The 23,176-nt window shown below is 49.0% G+C and overlaps 1 protein-coding gene and 1 non-coding gene across 3 annotated transcripts in view; one reads left to right on the top strand and one right to left on the bottom strand.

Annotated features, from left to right (window-relative positions):
* The window catches only part of LOC138261666 (unconventional myosin-Ig-like), a 912,364-nt gene that overhangs the window by 82,942 nt on the left and 806,246 nt on the right, over positions 1-23,176 (bottom strand). The window lies entirely within an intron of this gene.
* LOC138262552 (U12 minor spliceosomal RNA) lies at positions 863-1,012 on the top strand. The gene has a single exon (XR_011199258.1). It is a non-coding gene; the product is annotated as a U12 minor spliceosomal RNA (small nuclear RNA).

The raw sequence follows: 23,176 nt of genomic DNA on the forward strand, positions 1-23,176 counted from the left end.
GACAAACACACTTACCTGCAAGCAGACATAAAATATACATTTAATAGCATTTTTACTCACCTTAATTGCCAGATAGTGTCAGATTCCAGCAAATTCTTCTACACTATATAATATTATTCACTATTTGTGTAATAAAACATTTGACTGAGAACTAGGAAAACAAGCTCCGACCGACGTTCATTAGCACAAACTGTTCCATGTTCCAGGCACTGATTTTGCCACCTCTAAGGCCAGGGCTCTCAAAGGTAATGCCACGGGTCGCAATGGGCAATCCAGGGGTCGGAGCTGCGACCCCTGGAGTCCCCTAAATGATGTCCATGAGAGAATTATACTCATTTTTGGGGACTGGGTGGTTTAAGCAATTTCTCCAAAATCATAGCATGGTGGGTGGAAGCCGGGAATGGAAGCTGGTTCCCCAGGTTCAAAGCCGGCAACTCTAGCTGCTAGGACACATCTCCTCCTCTCGTAACTTTGCTCTGTACTTTATTTTCATTTACATTTCTTATGACTAAGAGTTAAAAATCCTCACAATGCAGGAGAAACTCAAGGGATTCAACAGCCTGTGGTGGCTAGACTTGGCAGTGTGTGCATGACACTGCCTCTATGGCCACTCATTGACATTGCTGAGGAAGTGTCTGTAATTCCCATGTGAATAGGTGGTGTTCTTCTATTGTACATAACTTTAAGATAGGCCCCTTCACTCGCTTTGAATGATTTGTAGTTGAACTGTGAGTCCAAATTGCGGACTTTGCGTACCATTAACCAATTAGGATATTTAAACAAAGCCCATGGTTGCTATTTTCTCGCTCCCACTTACTTTGGGTTTTGCGGGTCAGCACTGCCCGCTCTCAATTTGTGCAGTACGTCTTAAACTAATGAGTAAAGACAATAATGATCTTGGGTGACACCAGGATCCTCACTCAAAATGTGAGAAGAATTTTTAAATGAGTACAGGATGTCCTCTGGGCGACATCCTAGTTAGAAGAATGTCGCTTACGTAGAGATCTGCCCAGCCCAACATACTTGTAAAACAACAAAATGAAATTTTATAATTCTGTCGTTCAACTGAGAAATTGCACAGGCTAATCAAATAATTCCAAACAAGCCATTTTGTACAACATGCATATTCAAACCATATATATGTGGTTCATCAACGTTGAAATGTTGCACCCAAATCGCACCACACCTCAAGAAGCTTCACTGGCTCCCCACTCACAAGCGCAGCCAATTCAAACTTCTCAAGCACACGTACAAAACCCTACACAACACAGGACCAGGGGCAGCTACTCCATTTGGGCGGAGGAGTATTCCCCCCCCTGCCAGCAGCGGTAGCTGCAAACCTTTTACTGAAAAATGATGTTAAACTATGTTTATTATCGTTTTTCAGTAAAAGGGGCAGGGCAACACAGTTGCGGGGGTGGAGAGAGCCTGCACAGGCTCCCAGTCTGTATGGGAGCTGTAGGAGGCTGGCCTGGCTTGTAGTGGGTACCAAGGGGTACTTACACCTTGCACCAGGTCCAGGTATCCCTTATCAGTGTAGAGGGGTGTCTAGCAGCTTAGGCTGATAGAAAAGGTAGCTTAGCAGAGCAGCTTAGGCTGAACTAGGAGACGAGTGAAGCTCCTACAGTACTACTAGTGTCATATGCACAATATCATAAGAAAACACAATACACAGATATACTAAAAATAAAGGTAATTTATTTTTATGACAATATGCCAAAGTATCTCAGTGAGTACCCTCAGTATGAGGATAGCAAATATACACAAGATATATGTACACAATACCAAAATATGCAGTAATAGCAATAGAAAACAGTGCAAACAATGTATAGTCACAATAGAATGCAATGGGGGCACATAGGGATAGGGGTAACACAAACCATATACTCTAGAAGTGGAATGCGAACCACGAATGGACCCCAAACCTATGTGACCTTGTAGAGGGTCGCTGGGACTGTAAGAAAACAGTGAGGGTTAGAAAAATAGCCCACCCCAAGACCCTGAAAAGTGGGTGCAAAGTGCACCTAAGTTCCCCAAAGAGCACAGAAGTCGTGATAGGGGAATTCTGCAAGGAAGACCAACACCAGCAATGCAACAACGATGGATTTCCTGACGAGAGTACCTGTGGAACAAGGGGACCAAGTCCAAGAGTCACGATCAAGTCGGGAGTGGGCAGATGCCCAGGAAATGCCAGCTGTGGGTGCAAAGAAGCTGCCACCGGATGGTAGAAGCTGTGGATTCTGCCAGAACGACAAGGGCTAGAAACTTCCCCTTTGGAGGATGGATGTCCCACGTCGTGAAGAGTAGTGCAGAGGTGTTTCCGTGCAGAAAGACCGCAAACAAGCCTTGCTAGCTGCAAGGGTTGCAGTTAGGGTTTTTGGATGCTGCTGTGGCACAGAAGGGACCAGGATATCGCCAATTGCATGAGGAGACAGAGGGGGCACCCAGCAAGACAAGGAGCCCACTCAGAAGCAAGCAGCACCCACAGAAGTGCCGGAACAGGCACTACGAAGTGGAGTGAACCGGAGCTCACCCGAAGTCACAAAGGAGGGTCCCACGACGCTGGAGGACAACTCAGGAGGTCGTGCACTGCAGGTTAGAGTGCCGGGGACCCAGGCTTGGCTGTGCACAAAGGAAATCCTGGAAGAGTGCACAGGAGCCGGAGTAGCTGCAAAACACGCGGTTCCCAGCAATGCAGTCTAGCGTGGGGAGGCAAGGACTTACCTCCACCAAACTTGGACTGAAGAGTCACTGGACTGTGGGAGTCACTTGGACAGAGTTGCTGAGTTCAAGGGACCTCGCTCATCGTGCTGAGAGGAGACCCAGAGGACCGGTGATGCAGTTCTTTGGTGCCTGCGGTTGCAGGGGGAAGATTCCGTCGACCCACAGGAGATTTCTTCAGAGCTTCTAGTGCAGAGAGGAGGCAGACTACCCCCACAGCATGCACCACCAGGAAAACAGTTGAGAAGGCGGCAGGATCAGCGTTACAAGGTCGCAGTAGTCGTCTTTGCTACTTTGTTGCAGTTTTGCAGGCTTCCAGCACGGTCAGCAGTCGATTCCTTGGCAGAAGGTGAAGAGAGAGATGCAGAGGAACTCTGATGAGCTCTTGCATTCCTTATCTAAAGAATTCCCCAAAGCAGAGACCCTAAATAGCCAGAAAAGGAGGTTTGGCTACTTAGGAGAGAGGATAGGCTAGCAACACCTGGAGGAGCCTATCAGAAGGAGTCTCTGACGTCACCTGCTGGCACTGGCCACTCAGAGCAGTCCAGTGTGCCAGCAGCATCTCTGTTTCCAAGATGGCAGAGGTCTGGAGCACACTGGAGGAGCTCTGGGCACCTCCCAGGGGAGGTGCAGGTCAGAGGAGTGGTCCCTCCCCTTTCCTTTGTCTAGTTTCGCGCCAGAGCAGGGCTGGGGGATCCCTGAACCGGTGTAGACTGGCTTATGCAGAGATGGGCACCATCTGTGCCCATCAAAGCATTTCCAGAGGCTGGGGGAGGCTACTCCTCCCCAGCCTGACACCTTTTTCCAAAGGGAGAGGGTGTAACACCCTCTCTCTGAGGAAGTCCTTTTTTCTGCCTTCCTGGGCCAAGCCTGGCTGGACCCCAGGAGGGCAGAAACCTGTCTGAGGGGTTGGCAGCAGCAGCAGCTGCAGTGAAACCCCAGGAAAGGCAGTTTGGCAGTATCCGGGTCTGTGCTAGAGACTCGGGGGATCATGGAATTGTCTCCCCAATGCCAGAATGGCATTGGGGTGACAATTCCATGATCTTAGACATGTTACATGGCCATGTTCAGAGTTACCATTGTGACGCTATACATATGTTGTGACATATGTATAGTGCACGCGTGTAATGGTGTCCCCGCACTCACAAAGTCTGGGGAATTTGCCCTGAACAATGTGGGGGGCACCTTGGGTAGTGCTAGGGTGTCCACACACTAAGTAACTTAGCACCCAACCTTTACCAGGTAAAGGTTAGACATATAGGTGACTTATAAGTTACTTAAGTGCAGTGGTAAATGGCTGTGAAATAACGTGGATGTTATTTCACTCAGGCTGCACTGGCAGGCCTGCGTAAGAATTGTCAGATCTCCCCATGGGTGGCACAAGAAATGCTGCAGCCCATAGGGATCTCCTGGAACCCCAATACCCTGGGTACCTCAGTACCATATACTAGGGAATTATAAGGGTGTTCCAGTATGCCAATGTAAATTGGTGAAATTGGTCACTAGCCTGTTATTGACAATTTGTAAAGAGAGAGCATAACCACTGAGGTTCTGGTTAGCAGAGCCTCAATGAGACAGTTAGGCATCACACAGGAAACACATACATATAGGTCACAAACGTATGAGCACTGGGGTCCTGACTAGCAGGGTCCCAGTGACACATAACAAACATACTGAAAACATAGGGTCTTCACTATGAGCACTGGGTCCTGGCTAGCAGGATCCCAGTGAGACAGTGAAAACACCCTGACAGACACTCACAAACAGGCCAAAAGTGGGTGTAACAAGGCTAGAAAGAGGCTACTTTCTCACACAACCCCCCCACCCCCAAACGAAGGACAATAAGGCTAACCTTGGCCAGTTGAGACTTTATTGTCTAAGTGGTGATAAGTAGAGAGTAGCTCTGCAATAGACTTGTTACTCCCTTTATCATCCACTATATGGTTACTTCCCTGTGGGGATGTAAACCACCCTGTTTGAAGTTTTTTAGCTAAGCAACAATGTGAAGATATATTTTCAGAGTTTCTATCAGTAAGTTTTAGTTTAGAGCAGTGGTAATTATCCACTGAACCTATTTCTAGTGATGAGAATGCCAGACAGGGATGCTGTCTCAGAAAAGCCATAGCTGGGCAAAAACTTTGTCCATATGGCTGGAAGAGAGAACAGGGATGCTGTTTCTCTTGAGTTGGAGCAGGGCAGGGATGCTGTCCTATGAGCTCCACACTAGGGCAGGGATGCTGTCCTAAGTGTTGTGAGGCAGTGCAGGGTTTCTGCACTAAAGTTTTTCTGGGAGGGTTGGAGGGATGCTCCATGTTAACTAAAATGGTGCTCTTTTTCTCACCAATGTTAGTTATCCCACAGAGAGGTACTTCCACCTCAGGGAGTACAGCTGTGTTAGCTGATAATTCCCTTGGAACAGGTGCCAGCCCAGGAGAGGTTTCTCCCACCACAGGAATGATATTCTGATTGGCAGGGTGGTTAGGGGATACTGTGATACCGTTTTTACCTGTTGTTGGAGAGGGATCCTGAGTTTTCAGGCCTTCTCTCCTACCAAGGGTAGGTCGCTCCCCCTGCCGCTGCAGCTCCTCCAGGTTCCTGAGTTCCTGAGTTCCTGAGACCCACCTCACAGTAAGTACCCCCCCCCCCTCCCAGCCCGTCGCTCTGCCCCGCACTACTCACCCTCTCTCCTGCTCCTGCTTCTTTTCTTCTTCTCTGTTCTTCTGTTCTTCCTCCTCGCTCCTCGTCTGTAATCTTCTTCTGTACTCTTCTTTCCCCCGTCTTCACTCTTCTTCTCTTCTTCCTCATCTTCTTCTGTGGTCTTCTGCCCTCTGTTCTTCGTTTTCTGTATCTTCTTCTGTGTTCTTCTGTGTTCTTCCGGTCTTCCTTTCTTCTCTCCTTCCGGTCTTCTGATCTTCCTTTCTTCTCTCCTTCCGGTCTTCTGTTCTTCTGTTCTTCTTGTCTTCTGTTCTTCTTGTCTTCGGCTCTTCTGCCTCCTCCGTCCTCTTCTCCCCGCGCCTGCCCTCCTGCTCCTGCCTCATCCCCCTCCCCCACTCGCATCCCCCTCTCTATCTCTCCTATCTAACCCGTTCACTATCTACCTCCCTCACTCCTCCTATCTACCTATCTCTCTATCTCTCTATCCCACTATCTAACTCCCTCACTCTCCACCTCCTCCTATCTTCCTATCTCTCTATCTATTTCCCTATCTATCGATTTCCCTATCTATTTTCTCTATCTATTTCTCTATCTCTCCCCCCCTCCCTCACCCCCTCTATTACCTATCTTCCTATCCTCTCACTCTACCTCTCACCCTCACCCACCTCTACAACCCCCCCTCCCCTATCTTCTCAACCCTACTCCTATCTTTCTCCCTTATCTCCTAAACCTCCTAACACTCACCCCCCTCCACCCTTAAACCCCCCTCCCCCAGCTCTTCACACTCTACCTGTCCCCCCTCCCTCACGCTTTCCCGCCACGACCTCCTGCACGCCCCCGCCCCCCAGCTCCCATTCGCCCCCACCTGACCTCTCCCCCCCCTCCTACCTCATATGGCGGCTGCTGCGCGACTGCGCAGCGGGCGCGCCAGAGGCAAGCCAGAGGCAAGCCCGTCTGCGCCCGTCCGCGCCTGGCCCACGCCCAGCGCCACGACCCCTGGTCCCCAGCTCTCCCAAGCCCCGCTGACCCGCTACGACCCCACCACCCTCCACGCCCTCAACCCAGGACGCTCCAACACCTGCTTCCAAGCTCACCCCAAACGCACCCATGGACCCTTCGCCTGCAACTCCTGCAAACGCACCTTCCATCACGCAACAACCACGACCACAAGCCCACGCGCCATCAACCACCTCAAGTGCATCCTAGTCAACGCTCGCTCCGTCCACAAGCACGCCGTTGAACTCTGGGACCTCCTGGACTCCACAGCACCGGACGTCGCCTTCATCACAGAGACCTGGATGAACGCCTCCTCTGCTCCAGACATCGCCACCGGCATCCCCGAAGGCTACAAGATCTCCAGAAAAGACCGCACCAACCAGGTAGGAGGAGGTATCGCCATCGTCTTCAAAGACTCCATCAGCGTCACTACCTCCACCGAAGACACCCCTCTCGCCACTGCACACCTGCATTTTCAGATTCGCACCGATCCGAGGACCACCCTCAGAGGATCCCTCGTCTACCGTCCTCCCGGGCCACGCGCCCCTTTCAGCGACGCCATCGCCGACTTCATCTCCCCGCACGCCCTCGCCTCGCCGGACTACATCCTCCTAGGTGACCTCAACTTCCATCTGGAACAAAACAACGACCCCAACACCACCACCCTGCTCGACAACCTCGCCAACCTCGGCCTCAAACAACTGGTGAACACCGCCACCCACATCGCCGGACACATGCTTGACCCCATCTTCTCCTCCAGCAAACACGTCTTCTTCAGCCACGCCTCCGCCCTACACTGGACCGACCACAGCTGCGTCCACTTCACATTCCGACGCGAGACCCGCCACCTCCGCACCCAACCCATCCCTCGTCGACAGTGGAACAAGATCCCCGAAGAGCAACTCTTCTCCGCACTCGCCGCCAACCAACCCACCCTCACCACCGACCCCAACGACGCAGCCCTCAACCTCACAAACTGGATCTCCAACTGCGCAGACATCCTTGCTCCCCTCAAACGCACGCATCGACAGACCAACACCAAAAAACCTCTCTGGTTCTCTGACACCCTCAAAGAATCAAAGAAAACTTTTTGCGCCCTTGAGAAAGCCTGGCGCAAGGACCGCACCGCTGACAACATGACCGCCCTCAAGAAAGCTACCCGCGAACACCACCACCTGATCCGCGCTGCCAAAAGGAACTTTTTCACCGACAGACTGGACAAAAACAGACACAACAGCAGAGAACTCTTCAGCATCGTCAACGAGTTCTCCAACCCCAGCGCCAACGCCGTCACGCCCTCACAGGATCTGTGCGAATCCCTCGCCATTTTCTTCCATCGCAAGATTAGCGACCTCCACGACAGCTTCGGACACCAGACCCAACCATACACCACCGAACCGGCATCCACGGCCATCACCCTCAACAACTGGTCCCACATCAACACGGAAGAAACCAAATCCATCATGAACTCTATCCACTCCGGCGCCCCTTCGGACCCCTGCCCGCACTTCATCTTTAACAAAGCCGACAACATCATCGCCCCGCACCTCCAGACCGTCATCAACTCTTCTTTTTCTTCTGCTACCTTCCCCGAATGCTGGAAACACGCCGAAGTCAACGCCCTACTAAAGAAACCTACGGCTGACCCGAGCGACCTAAAAAACTTCCGCCCCATCTCTCTTCTGCCTTTCCCAGCCAAAGTAATAGAGAAGACCGTCAACAAACAGCTGACCACCTTCCTGGAAGACAACAACCTGCTCGACCCCTCACAAACCGGATTCCGAACCAACCACAGCACTGAAACCGCCCTCATCTCAGTCACTGATGACATCAGAACCCTGGTGGACAACGGTGAAACAGTCGCCCTCATTCTGCTCGACCTCTCGGCTGCCTTTGACACCGTCTGTCACCGCACCCTAATCACCCGCCTCCGCTCCACTGGGATCCAAGGCCAGGCCCTGGACTGGATCGCCTCCTTCCTCTCAAACCGTTCCCAAAGAGTTTACCTCCCTCCGTTTCGCTCAGAACCCACCGAGATCATCTGCGGCGTACCCCAAGGCTCATCACTCAGCCCGACACTCTTCAATGTCTACATGAGCCCCCTCGCCAACATCGTACGCAAGCACGACATCATCATCACCTCCTACGCCGACGACACCCAACTTATACTCTCCCTCACCAAGGACCCCGCCAGCGCCAAGACCAACCTACAAGAGGGTATGAAGGACGTCGCAGATTGGATGAGGCTCAGCCGCCTAAAGCTGAACTCTGAAAAAACGGAAGTCCTCATCCTCGGCAACACCCCGTCCGCCTGGGACGACTCCTGGTGGCCCACGGCCCTCGGCACCGCACCGACCCCCACAGACCACGCCCGCAACCTCGGCTTCATCTTGGACCCTCTTCTCACCATGACCAAGCAAGTCAACGCCGTGTCCTCCGCCTGCTTCCTCACCCTCCGCATGCTCCGCAAGATCTTCCGCTGGATCCCCGCCGACACCAGAAAAACCGTGACCCACGCCCTCGTCACGAGCCGCCTGGACTACGGCAACACCCTCTACGCCGGGACCACAGGCAAACTCCAAAATCGCCTGCAACGCATTCAAAACGCCTCGGCCCGCCTCATCCTCGACATACCCCGCAGCAGCCACATCTCCGCACACCTGAGACACCTGCATTGGCTCCCAGTCAGCAAAAGGATCACCTTCCGACTTCTCACCCACGCACACAAAGCCCTCCACGACAAGGGACCGGAATACCTCAACAGACGCCTCAGCTTCTACGTCCCCACCCGCCTCCTCCGCTCCTCTGGCCTCGCACTCGCTGCTGTCCCTCGCATCCGCCGCTCCACGGCGGGTGGAGATCTTTCTCCTTCCTGGCGGCCAAGACCTGGAACTCCCTCCCCACCAGCCTCAGGACCACCCAGGACCACTCCGCTTTCCGGAGACTCCTAAAGACCTGGCTGTTCGAGCAGCGATAACCCCCCCCCCCCCCTTTTTCCCCTAGCGCCTTGAGACCCGCACAGGTGAGTAGCGCGCTTATAAATGTTAATGATTTGATTTGATTTGATTTTTTCATTTCAGTGGAAATGAGAGGGAACAATTTCTCAGGGATACCCAGCATGGCTGCATGGGTATAAAACTCTACATCAGCCCAACCTGAGGCCTCCAGGTCATTACCTAAGAGACAGTCTACAGGTAAGCTAGGTGACACTACCACCTGCTTAGGGCCAGTAACTCCACCCCAACTAAGCTGAACTATAGCTAAGGGAAGAAACTTAGTGGAGTTATGGACATCAATAATCTTATACTGTTGTCCAATGATGTGTTGTTCAGGAGCCACAAGGTTTTCAGTCACCAAAAGTGATACTGGCACCTGTGTCCCTGTAGGCCTGGGCCTCAACACCATTTATTGAAACTGTCTGCCTGTACTTATCCATTGTAAGGGGACAAGCAGCACCTGTGGCAAGGCCAATGCCACTAGGTGTGACAGAAACTGTCTTGGGACTGACTTCCCCAGTTTCTATGATGGACCCATAAGTGAACCCAACTACACCCTTTGCTTGACTGTTACCAGCAGTCCCACTACTAGTACCACTACTGCTAGGGGCACTGGAGCTTGATGTATTAGTGGTGGTAGGCTCAGGGGGTTTACCTGGACAGGACTTATCCCCTGGCCTATGGCCTCTGTTTTTACACACAAAGCACCAGGGCTTTTTAATGTGTGCAGGTTGTGAAGAAGAGGAAGAATTTGTTTTATCCCCACCCCCTGAAGAGTGTTTAAGATTTGAAGAAGGATCTTTGGTTTTACCCTTATCCCCATGCTTATCTTGAGATTTCTCACCATCTTTCTTTTTGCCATCCTTGTCACCACCTGTATGACCTTTTCTGTTCACCCTTGTTCTGACCCATTTGTCTGCCTTCTTTCCCAATTCATGGGGAGAGGTCAGATCAGAGTCCACCAGGTACTGGTGCAACAAATCCGACACACAATTATTAAGAATATGATCTCTCAGGATTAAGTTATACAGGCTTTCATAGTCAGAAACTTTACTGCCATGTAACCACCCCTCCAAGGCCTTCACTGAATGGTCAACAAAGTCTACCCAGTCTTGTGAAGACTCCTTTTTGGTTTCTCTGAACTTGATCCTGTACTGTTCAGTGGTTAAGCCATAACCATCAAGGTGTGCATTCTTAAGAACTTTAAAATCATTGGCATCACTTTCCTTAACAGTAAGGAGCCTATCCCTACCCTTTCCACTGAAAGATAGCCATAGGATAGCAGCCCATTGCCTTTGAGGGACCCCCCTGTACATTACAGGCCATCTCAAGTGCAGCAAACCACTTGTTAATGTCATCCCCCTCCTTGTAAGGGGGAACTATCTTGTGCAGATTCCTAGAATCATGCTCTTTTACAGGATTACTATCTGTAATACTGCTGCTGCCACCATGGGGTCCAAACCCCAACCTCTGTCTTTCTTTTTCTAAGTCAAATGCTTGTCTATCTAAATCCAGCTGTTGCTTCTTGAGCTTCAGCCTGGATTCTTCCACTCTCAATCTATTGAGCTCCCTTTCTAACACTCTGTCTTCAGGGAGGGTGGGTTGGGCATGCCTTGACACAGAAGAATGATGAGAATGAACAGAGGGAGACCTGTCCCTAACAGATGGCACTCTAACAACCTGGCCTAAAGGAGTAACCTCTATACTATGATGAGAACTCACATCAGTACCAGCCCTGCTAGGTGGTCTGCTAATGGGCAGGTTGGGAAGGTTCCCTTCTAACTCCTTTACTAGGGGTGCCCCAGAATCAGAGTGGGACCCATCAGCTAATCTCTCACCAGAAGTGCCAACTAAGGTCTTATCTTGTTCAATGAGCATGTTAACTAACTGTTCTCTAGAGGGATTCTTCCCTAACCCTAAACCTCTTTCAATGCAGAGACTCCTTGCTCCTTTCCAGCTAAGGTGATCATAAGCAAGTTTAGTCAGATCAACAGTTTGACCTGTACCAGACATTATAGAAAAGGTTTAAGGGACAGAAAAAGAAAGAAAAAGTTTTCGGAACTTTTTAAAGAACAGAAAAAAAAACTTTTTAACTTTTTAAGAACTTTTTGAAAGTTTTTAGAGGTACTTTTCAGCACTTAGCAAGAAGAGTAAGAGAAGAAAAGCAAAACCTTTTGGTTAGGTGTACATACACTGAACTTGTTTTGTATATTTTTCTCTTATGAAAAGTAGAATATGACAAAGTGGTAAGTAGTTGCAAGTACTTATCCCACCGCTGCACAACCAATGTAGGAGGCTGGCATGGCTTGTAGTGGGTACCAAGGGCACCTTGCACCAGGTCCAGGTATCCCTTATTAGTGTAGAGGGGTGTCTAGCAGCTTAGGCTGATAGAAAAGGTAGCTTAGCAGAGCAGCTTAGGCTAAACTAGGAGACGAGTGAAGCTCCTACAGTACCACTAGTGTCATATGCACAATATCATAAGAAAACACAATACACAGATATACTAAAAATAAAGGTACTTTATTTTTATGACAATATGCCAAAGTATCTCAGTGAGTACCCTCAGTATGAGGATAGCAAATATAAACAAGATATATGTACACTATACCAAAATATGCAGTAATAGCAATAGAAAACAGTGCAAACAATGTATTGTCACAATAGAATGCAATGGGGGCACATAGGGATAGGGGCAACATAAACCATATACTCTAGAAGTGGAATGCGAACCACGAATGGACCCCAAACCTATGTGACCTTGTAGAGGGTCGCTGGGAAGGTAAGAAAACAGTGAGGGTTAGAAAAATAGCCCTCCCCAAGACCCTGAAAAGTGGGTGCAAAGTGCACCTAAGTTCCCCAAAGAGCACAGAAGTTGTGATAGGGGAATTCTGCAAGGAAGACCAACACCAGCAATGCAACAATGGTGGATTTCCTGACAAGAGTACCTGTGGAACAAGGGGGCCAAGTCCAAGAGTCACGATCAAGTCGGGAGTGGGCAGATGCCCAGGAAATGCCAGCTGTGGGTGCAAAGAAGCTGCCACCGGATGGTACAAGCTGTGGATTCTGCCAGAACGACAAGGGCTAGAAACTTCCCATTTGGAGGATGGATGTCCCACGTCGTGAAGAGTCGTGCAGAGGTGTTTCTGTGCAGAAAGACCGCAAACAAGCCTTGCTAGCTGCAAGGGTCACGGTTAGGGTTTTTGGATGCTGCTGTGGCCCAGGAGGGACCAGGATGTCGCCAATTGCGTGAGGAGACAGAGGGGGCACCCAGCAAGACAAGGAGCCCACTCAGAAGCAAGCAGCACCCGCAGAAGTGCCAGAACAGGCACTATGAAGTGGAGTGAAACGGAGCTCACCCGAAGTCACAAAGGAGGGTCCCACGACGCCGGGGGACAACTCAGGAGGTCGTGCACTGCAGGTTATAGTGCCGGGGACCCAGGCTTGGCTGTGCACAAAGGAAATCCTGGAAGAGTGCACAGGAGCCGGAGTAGCTGCAAAACACGCGGTTCCCAGCAATGCAGTCTAGCATGGGGAGGCAAGGACTTACCTCCACCAAACTTGGACTGAAGAGTCACTGGACTGTGGACAGAGTTGCTGAGTTCAAGGGACCTCGCTCGTCATGCTGAGAGGAGACCCAGAGGACCGGTGATGCAGTTCTTTGGTGCCTGCGTTTGCAGGGGGAAGATTCCGTCGACCCACAGGAGATTTCTTCGGAGCTTCTAGTGCAGAGAGTAGGCAGACTACCCCCACAGCATGCACCACCAGGAAAACAGTTGAGAAGGCGGCAGGATCAGTGTTACAAGGTCGCAGTAGTCGTCTTTGCTACTTTGTTGCAATTTTGCAGGCTTCCAGCGCGGTCAGCAGTCGATTCCTTGGCAGAAGGTGAAGAGAGATATGCAGAGGAACTCTGATGAGCTCTTGCATTCGTTATCTAAAGAATTCCCCAAAGCAGAGACCCTAAATAGCCAGAAAAGGAGGTTTGGCTACTTAGGAGAGAGGATAGGCTAGCAACACCTGGAGGAGCCTATCAGAAGGAGTCTCTGACGTCACCTGCTGGCACTGGCCACTCAGAGCAGTCCAGTGTGCCAGCAGCACCTCTGTTTCCAAGATGGCAGAGGTCTGGAGCACACTGGAGGAGCTCTGGTCACCTCCCAGGGGAGGTGCAGGTCAGAGGAGTGGTCACTCCCCTTTCCTTTGTCCAGTTTCGCACCAGAGCAGGGCTGGGGGATCCCTAAAACGGTGTAGACTGGCTTATGCAGAGATGGGCACCATCTGTGCCCATCAAAGCATTTCCAGAGGCTGGGGGAGGCTACTCCTCCCCAGCCCTGACACCTTTTTCCAAAGGGAGAGGGTGTAACACCCTCTCTCTGAGGAAGTCCTTTGTTCTGCCTTCCTGGGCCAAGCCTGGCTGGACCCCAGGAGGGCAGAAACCTGTCTGAGGGGTTGGCAGCAGCTGCAGTGAAACCCCGGGAAAGGCAGTTTGGCAGTACCCGGGTCTGTGCTAAAGACTCGGGGGATCATGGAATTGTCTTCCCAATGCCAGAATGGCATTGGGGTGACAAATCCATGATCTTATACATGTTACATGGCATGTTCGGAGTTACCATTGTGACGCTATACATATGTCGTGACATATGTATAGTGCACGCGTATAATGGTGTCCCCGCACTCACAAACTCCGGGGAATTTGCCCTGAACAATGTGGGGGGGGCACCTTGGCTAGTGCCAGGGTGCCCACACACTAAGTAACTTAGCACTCAACCTTTACCAGGTAAAGGTTAGACATATAGGTGACTTATAAGTTACTTAAGTGCAGTGGTAAATGGCTGTGAAATAACGTGGACGTTATTTCACTCAGGCTGCACTGGCAGGCCTGTGTAAGAATTGTCAGATCTCCCCATGGGTGGCAAAAGAAATGCTACAGCCCATAGGGATCTCCTGGAACCCCAATACCCTGGGTGCCTCAGTACCATATACTAGGGAATTATAAGGATGTTCCAGTATGCCAATGTAAATTGGTGAAATTGGTCACTAGCCTGTTAGTGACAATTTGTAAAGAGAGAGCATAACCACTGAGGTTCTGGTTAGCAGAGCCTCAGTGAGACAGTTAGGCATCACACAGGGAACACATACATATAGGTCACAAACTTATGAGCACTGGAGTCCTGACTAGCAGGGTCCCAGTGACACATAACAAACATACTGAAAACATAGGGTCTTCACTATGAGCACTGGGCCCTGGCTAGCAGGATCCCAGTGAGACAGTGAAAACACCCTGACATACACTCACAAACAGGCCAAAAGTGGGGGTAACAAGGCTAGAAAGAGGCTACTTTCTCACAGGAGCACCCTGGATGGTCGCTCCCAGCCAATTCCGACGCTGCTCTGAGTAGCGTCATGATTGACGCAGGGCAGGCTGGGAGCCTGTGCCTGTTTGCAGCCAGCGACGAAGCAGAGGAGCGGAGCGGCAGTCAGCAGCAAAGGTAAGCTTCTTTTCTTTTTTTAAATTGATTTATTTTTTATTTCCTCCCCCCACCCCATGCCGCCCCCTTTTGCGCTTAGTGAGCCGCCACTGCACAGGACCACAATACCTGAACAACCGCATACACTTTCACCAACCAACCTGACACCTACAACTCTGCCTCACTCTCACTCGCAAACACTCCCCGGCATCTGCAAAAACAAAACTAGAGATCACTTATTCCCTACATTGCACCCAAGACATGAAACCACTTCCTTCTACACATCAGAGCCTTCCCCTCACTTCTTGAGATCTGCAAGAAGAGGAAAACTTGCCTCTTAAAATAAGTACCGTAGGGACTCCAAGCCTACACATCTGCCCAAGCACATGTATACTCTTCTTGGGTGATTGATGTGCTATACAATCAATATAACCTAACATAATAACAACGTTGGAATTCAGCAAAAATGTATATTTCTTTACTGTCTATATGTTATTTTATAGTATAGAGGAACGGTCATTTTTAGATTTGGCTTGACAGCGCCAATACCTGATACACATATTGTTACCAATACTTCAAAATAAACAAAGCATGATGCTGGCTCCCCCCAGAGAAATATTTTCGATCGCACCTCATGCTATTGGCTCCTTGGTGTATCATTATGTTCCCTAGAGTGCTTGTATTCCAGTGAATTATGGAATATTTTACATCATAAAAGTACTCTGAATTTCTTGTCCGAATCAGACAGAGCTGGTATCACTTGCCGTTCGGAGCCTTTCTTTTTCTCAGAGCCACACTCCTCTTGTGCCAGACGTGTCCAGCTTAGGTCCAGAAGGAGCATATCCATTCCCGGATTTAAGGATATCACTGACTCTCAGAGGCTTTATTCAGATTCATCCGAAATAAATGTACCTTATGTGGGCATCTTGAAAATCCGTGATGGATTTGGCAGCCTTGGACCTAGGCTGGACAGCTTCGTCTCACGAGGTAGTACGTTATATCAGTTTTGTCCTCAGCATCCTTTCACCTTATGTGCTCAAAAGTGAAATGGTGCTCACCATCCGGCCGTGCCAGGCACGAAGAACATCTGTGAAATATTAATAAAGGTTAGACAGATCTGGGGCGACGCATGCTACTGTTGATCCCAAAGCGGCTGTTTACGCATTATGGGCCAGATTTACAAGGCCCTACCTCCACCGGAGCCTCACTTTTTGTGTTGTTGTGCAGTGCACCACATTGACAAGGCGGCGCTAAGCCACAGTTTACTGCGGCAGAGGGGCGTGCAATGGGTGTTGCTGTGGGCGTTCCACTGCAACTCCCATTGCTTTTTGACGCTGCCCCAGATTTAAAGAAGGCGTAAATCTTTTGCAGCGCCAAAAAGTAATGCCACCCCAGGGGTTGCGTTAGCATGGCACAACGAGGAGGAATAATTTTATTCCTCCTCGTTTTTCATTTTCCATGTGTGGTGCATTCTGCAGCACACATAGAAAGAGCAAAAGGCCATGAATGAATGTTTATGTGCAGGAAGGTGCTCCTTCCTGCACATAAAGAATCATTCATAAATGATGATTTGCTACTTCAATATGTGTTGCATTCTGCAGCACACATAGAAGTGCCAAATCGCCATTGTGGATTGTTTATAACCAGTAAGGGACACCTTCCTGCTCATAAACAATCAGTCCCCTCAACGAGGACACTCTTACCCTATTAGCACCAGCACAGGGGGAAACACAGGTGTTCGCCATATTTTAGTAAATATGGCGCCTCTCTGCGTTTCTAAAGTGGTGCAGCGCGGTGGTGCAAATTTTGGCGCAGCACCGTGCTGCACCACTTTTTTGTAAATCTGGCCCTATGTTCTTAGTGAAGTTCTAAGACAACTGCTTGACTAAAAAACATAGCCATGGGGTCCAGAGTTTTTCTTAGTGGCCCACTGCACATGGTGCCCAATGCCAAGGTGGCTGAATACCAAGGCTCCCTAGTCTTGGTTCTGCCTCATGCTTCTTCCTTCCACAATCCTGCTCTTCCTGTCTCTTTATCTCACTCTTGTGGGTTATTTTTCCCTCTTTTTGATTGTGTGTCTATGTTTCTTATTTTTCTTCTTTTTCCCTTTTCCGCCCACCATCTGCAACCACGTGAACAAATGAAGCAGTGGTAATAGCTGGCATGATTTTTAGTTTTATAATCGCAGGGAGACTGGTCTATAGAGACATAGGGAGAAATTCCTATACTCCACATACGCTGATAGGCTGGAAGGGCTGGTGCAGTTAGCTGCAGCTTGGCATGCAGCTGAGCTTATCCAAGGATCTCTTGCACTCTCAGGAAATCCCACGGTTCCAAATCTTAGTGCTATATATTTAACTCCCAAAACTGATCTGCACTCCTGGGGATTTTCTATGATTTATAGAGCATTTTTCCCAAAGCATTTAGGTTTATATGCGTTTTTATTTTTTTGGGGGGAATTTACAACTTTAATAACTCCCCCAACGCCCCCACCCCCATCCTCCCTACTTCCACCCAACGGCTCGCCTTAGTTCAGTGGTGAATATCTGCAACATACTCAGAATGCCTCCCCCTTGGGCATAAGTCTCTCTTCCAAATTAAGCGTCCATTTTGAAAGAGGTTGGTTGGCTCTCGTATTGAGTTATGATATACACCCTGTTTCGATTTATCAAGAGCGTGTAGTGCTCGTAGTCTCCTAGGACTCTGCAGCTGCTTGAACCCTTTATCAGGATAGTTGCCCAAAGCACGCCCTGCTGTTTCCCGAACTTTTTCTTCTTCCACTGGGCCCTTTATATAATTTCTCCATTCCCAGCACCAACCACACTTTCCTCATCCACATCACTTCTGCTGGTGAAGCTCCCACAGGTTGCTAGGCCGCTAATAGCATGTTTGATATTTTACACTTAGGGCCAGATGTAGCAAAGGGATTTACCCATTCTTTGTCTATGGGAAAATGTGTTCGTACATATGGCCCTTAGTTCCATCAAGTGGGTACATTTCTTGCCAGGGGCCGGCTGTACCGTAATGTAGCCTGTGGGCATTCCGCACGTCCTCGAGAACCTCAACTACCTTGTCCCAAATGTTTTATCCTTGTGCAGGACCACGGTATGTGAGCTGGATACCTGATTCTCCACACCCTCGCCAGACTGCTGATCCTCCTGGACGACCCATTCGTCCTAGTTTGGCCGGTGTATAATGCCATCTACATGATTTTAAAAAGAGTTTCTCTTCCCTAACGTAGTGACTGATAGTGCTTGTGCTCTCATGAGTATGTCCTTCCACTAATCTGTATCTAAGGCTATGCTCAATACTTTCTCTCAGACATTATGAAAGGACATTTTTTCTTATTTTGTAGCAGTTAGTATCCAAGATATTCTGGAAGCTGTGTGCCCCTCGCAGTCGCAGTGTAGGAGTAATTTCTCAAAGGATGTGTTTGTCCTAGATGCCCCTTTTTTTGGTCGAAGCCTACCAGACAGGGCAGCAGACTGGTTTGCTAAATACATCTTGGGTACATTCTGAAACCTGACCTAAGAATGCCTTACACCCTTTGCTTACTGTTGGCTTTTTAACTCAGATATGCATGCTTTCTATTTCCTGGCTATATTTGTTTTTGGCTGTCCACCATGTCTTTGCCCTGCCTGTGGAGCATAGCCTTTCTACTGTATTCTTCCAATAGTACTGGCTTTCTGTAAACAGGCCTTTAATTTTTTTTTATCTTGTGCTGTGCATTCAAATACAGGTCAAATGCCAGGCTCTGTCTTCCGAGTAAGCTTGGTGTTTACTTCTCTTTCTCTGACTTCAAAGTGAGAGGCTTTATCTGACAATTTTGTTGCGTGAAAGGAAAGGCTTTTTTCTAGAACACGGTAAAATGTAAATGTCTGAAAATGAACCGTGAAAATAATTCAGAATATATTAGAATCAGGAATTCACAAATGAAGTATACTTTTTTGCAATTCTGAAGTGTGCTGGAAGCAAACATTTTAATGCAATTAAAACAAATGAAATCAATACACTAGGTGATGCTATTTTTACTCTATGTGCATTGTATAATTTTATCAGTAAAACTATGTGCAAATGTAATGGTCATTTCAATTGAAAATGTGTTATCTGCAATGGCAGTGCACCACTATATGATGCATACTCTACTCTACACCACCCAACTCTACAACACTCTACTCCACTTTGTGCCACTCAATGATTCTCCACTTTATGCCACGTTACTCCACTCTGTGCGACTTTACTTCACTCTACGGTACTCTAATCCACTCTATGCCACTCTATGCCACTCTACTCCACTCCATTCTAATCTACTCCACTCCATTCTATGCAACTCCACTCTACGCCACTTCTCTCTATGCCACTCCACTCTAAGCCACTCCACTCTACAATACACTACTCTAAGACACACTACTCCACTCCACTCTATGCCTCTCCACTACACAACACTCCATTTGATCCCACTCCACTCTGTGACACTCTTCTCCACTCTCTCCCTTCACTCTACGCCCCTGCACTCTACAACATCCTATGGTCATCCACTCTATGACACTCCACAACGCTCCATGGCACTCCACTCTACTCCACTGTATCTCTCTCTACTCTACTCTACTTCACTACACAACACATTACTCCTCTCTACAACACTTTACTCCATTCTACACTATGTCACTCCACTCTGCTCCACTCCACTCTACAGCACACTGTCTCACTGCACTCTGTCCCATTGCACTCTATGCCACTTCACTCTACGATGCTCCATTCCACTCTAGGACAATCCCCTGAAAATAAAAAAAGGCTTTAAAAGAAAAAGCCAAGCAAGAGGACTTCATTTCCCATTACACACATGCACAGGAAGTGCATTCAGTGGATCTCCCATCATTGAGCTACACATCACTGTCACATCACTGAATTTCCCATCATCCATCTGAGCAGGAGTTGGTTTTCCTTCCAAAACCATCTTTAAAACAAAAAGCCAAGCAAGATAACTTTATTTCCCATAACCCATCACAGCACAGAAAATGATATCAGGGTACCCTGCACTCCTCCCTCTTCCAGGAGCTACTTAATGGCAGCACCAATGGCAAGCCCACCTGTGCCTGTCCGCACCTTAACTGCACCCAGAGCCAGGAACCCTGGTCCAATCACTGCCCAGCCATACTCTGCAGCAGTCCTTAAGACGCTAGAGCCAGGATGCCATGCCCCCAACTGCTATCTTGCTGTGCCTCACACCATACTAGGAGCTTTCACCTGCACCCACTGCCGGTTCTCTAACAGCCACCCACCATCATCGCCAATGTAAATACTAACATTAGCCTCAATATCCCCTCCCAATACACAAGCATCAGTGCCTGCTCCCCCACCCTACAACAGATGCCATGGCATACCCACATGCCAACGCCCGCTCACATACAAGCTTCTTGACACACAATCACTCAGAAAATACACAACCAAAATATGGGACCAGCTGAGTAGTGTTGCACCCAATATCCTCTTCATCACAGAGACCAGGCTCAACTCGTCATCGTCTCCCGACATCACCACTGCAATCCTAGCAGGCTGCAAGATTGCTCAACAGGACTGCCTTTACAAGCCAGTAAAAGGACTTCCTATGATCTATAAGAAATCAATCAAATGCACAACATCCACAGAGAATGCCACCCCATTCATGGAACACCTGCACTTTATGCTGCAAATCTCTGAAAACGTCACCCTGAACAGAACCCTCACCTGCAGGTCACCTGGACCACCAGCCAACTTTACCAATCTCATCACCAACTTTGTTGCTCCACTCACCCTCGACTCCAGAGCCTACATTCTCCTCTGTGACCTCAACTTTCATCTGGAAGACAAAAACGACCCCTGAGCCACAGCACTCCTCAAAAGCTTGAGCAACACTGGACTCACCCTGCTCGCCCCAGAACCAACACACCACAGTACACACACTGGACCCCGTCTTCACTAGAAGTGACAGCATCAAATACAACTCCACTACACCACTCACGTGGACCGACCACTCCATCATTCACTTCCAAATCAACACACCTCAATACAACACCCCGCCTAGGTTTAGCATCCCAAGCCACAGCTGGGCAAAATAACAGAAGCAGACTGGCTCAGCACCCTCAACATGGATCAGACTAGCCCCACAGACAACCTCAACAATGACATCAATAACTTAAACAACTGGATCAAGAACTGCGTGGACTCCCTTACCCCATCAAGCCTTGTAGGTCAAACAAGCAGGCCAGCTGGAACAGAGAAAACCTCTGAAACAACAAACAACACTGTAAACAGATAGAAAGGAAATGGAGAGCCAGCCATGACACCACAGACAGAACTACTGCACTCAGACGCTATCACCAGCAAATAAGAGACACCAAGAAAAAAGCACTAGTGCATAGCATCAAACGAAGCAGCAGCTGCAAAAAGATTTTTGCAAATGTTAAGGATTTCACCTCACCGTTAGCCACTGTCAACAACTCTGTGACAATTTATCCAACTTCTTCCACAGCAACATCACAAACATCTACAGTAGCTTTGAACACCAACCCAACTCCAGAGAACTTATTGCTTACCTACCTACTACAAACCAAGACAGCCACCTGACCGGATGGACAACTCTCACCAAATATGGCTCAGCGGCAATCATGAGGGCCATCCACTCAGGGTCCTCAGAGGACCCACGTCCCCACTATACCTACAACCTGGCAACATCATCAATCAGCACCGCCATGACCAACATCATCAACACCTCCATCATGTCTGCACTTTTCCAGATGAATGGAAACTTTAAAAAATCAATGCCATCCTCAAGTAAGCCACAGCTGAGCCGAATCAATTGAGCAACTTCCGCCCGATCTTCTTGCTCCCCTGTTCAGCCAAAGTGATTGAGAAGGCCATCAACAATCAACTCACAACCTACCTCGAGCTTCGCCATCTTCTAGACAACACTCAATCAGAATTCCGGAAGAGCCATCGCACAGAAACAGCACTTGTTGTGGCCACCAATGGCATTCGAATCTCCTGGATCAAGATGAAACAATGGCCTTCATCCTGCTCGACCTCTCTGCAATCTTCAGCACTGTCTCCCATAACCCCCTTGTCAGAAGACTCCACAATGTTGGCATACAGGGTTCTGCAGGGATCTGCTCTCAAACTGATCTGTTCCTTCATCACGGGATAAACCCAAAGGTTCAGGATGTTACCCTTCACATCAGAAACGAAGAGATTGATATGTGGAGTCCCACAGGGATCAGCACTCATCCCTACACTTCTCAACATCATCCGATCACAAGACATCACCGTCATCTCCTATGCCGATGACACCCAACTTCTTCTCTCTGTGATGGACAAGACAACCATTACCAGGACCAGCTTCACCAACTGCGTGACCATGGTAGCAGACTGGATGCGAACCAACTGCCTGCAGCTCAACTCCAGCAAGACAGATGTATTGGTCTCTGGCAGAAAAGACCTCCCCAAGGGACTTCACCTGGTGGTCGTCAGAGCTAGGACCACACCCACACCCACAGACCATGCAAGAAATCTAGGGGCCATCCTAGATAACAACATGGAGGCTCAAGTCAATGCTGTGTGCCCTGCCTGCTTCCGCATCCTATGCATGCTATGAAAGATCTTCAAATGGTTGTCTCAGAGCAGCAGAAGGACCATCAAGCAAGCACTCATCACTAGCAGGCTGGACTACGGCAACACTCTCTATGCATGAATCTTCAAACAACTCCTACACAGACCACAGATGATCCAGAAGACTGCTGCAAGACTCATTCTTGACTCAACAAGAAGCTTCACTGGCTACCCATTCACAAGCAAAGCCATTTAAATTTTTTCATGCATGCATACAAAGCCCTACACAACACAGGACAAGAATACCTAAACAGTGCATACACTTTCACCAACCTACCAGACACCTATGCTCTGCCTAACTCTCACTTGTTCACATTCTCTGCATCCACAAAAGCAAAACTAGAGTTTGTTCACTCTCCTACATCGCTCCCAAGACATGAAACGACTTCCCTCAACACATCAGAGCCTCCTCCTCACTTCTTGAATTCTGCAAGAAACTGAAGACCTGGCTTTTCCAGTAAGCAGCTTGGGCACCTCACACCTACATGCCTGCTCAAGCACCTGGATACCCTTTTGGGTATTTAGTGTACTATACAAATCAATGCAACCGAACATAATTCTGCTCTATGCCAATCTATGGTACTCCAATCTATGACACTCTGCGCCACTCCACTCTACTACACCCTACGCCCCTCCACTCTATGCCCCTCCACTCTGGTACACTCGATGCCAAAACAATCTATACTACTCTATGACACTCCA

Source organism: Pleurodeles waltl, chromosome 10 (genome assembly GCF_031143425.1).
Source record: "Pleurodeles waltl isolate 20211129_DDA chromosome 10, aPleWal1.hap1.20221129, whole genome shotgun sequence".
Taxonomy (NCBI): Eukaryota; Metazoa; Chordata; class Amphibia; order Caudata; family Salamandridae; genus Pleurodeles; species Pleurodeles waltl.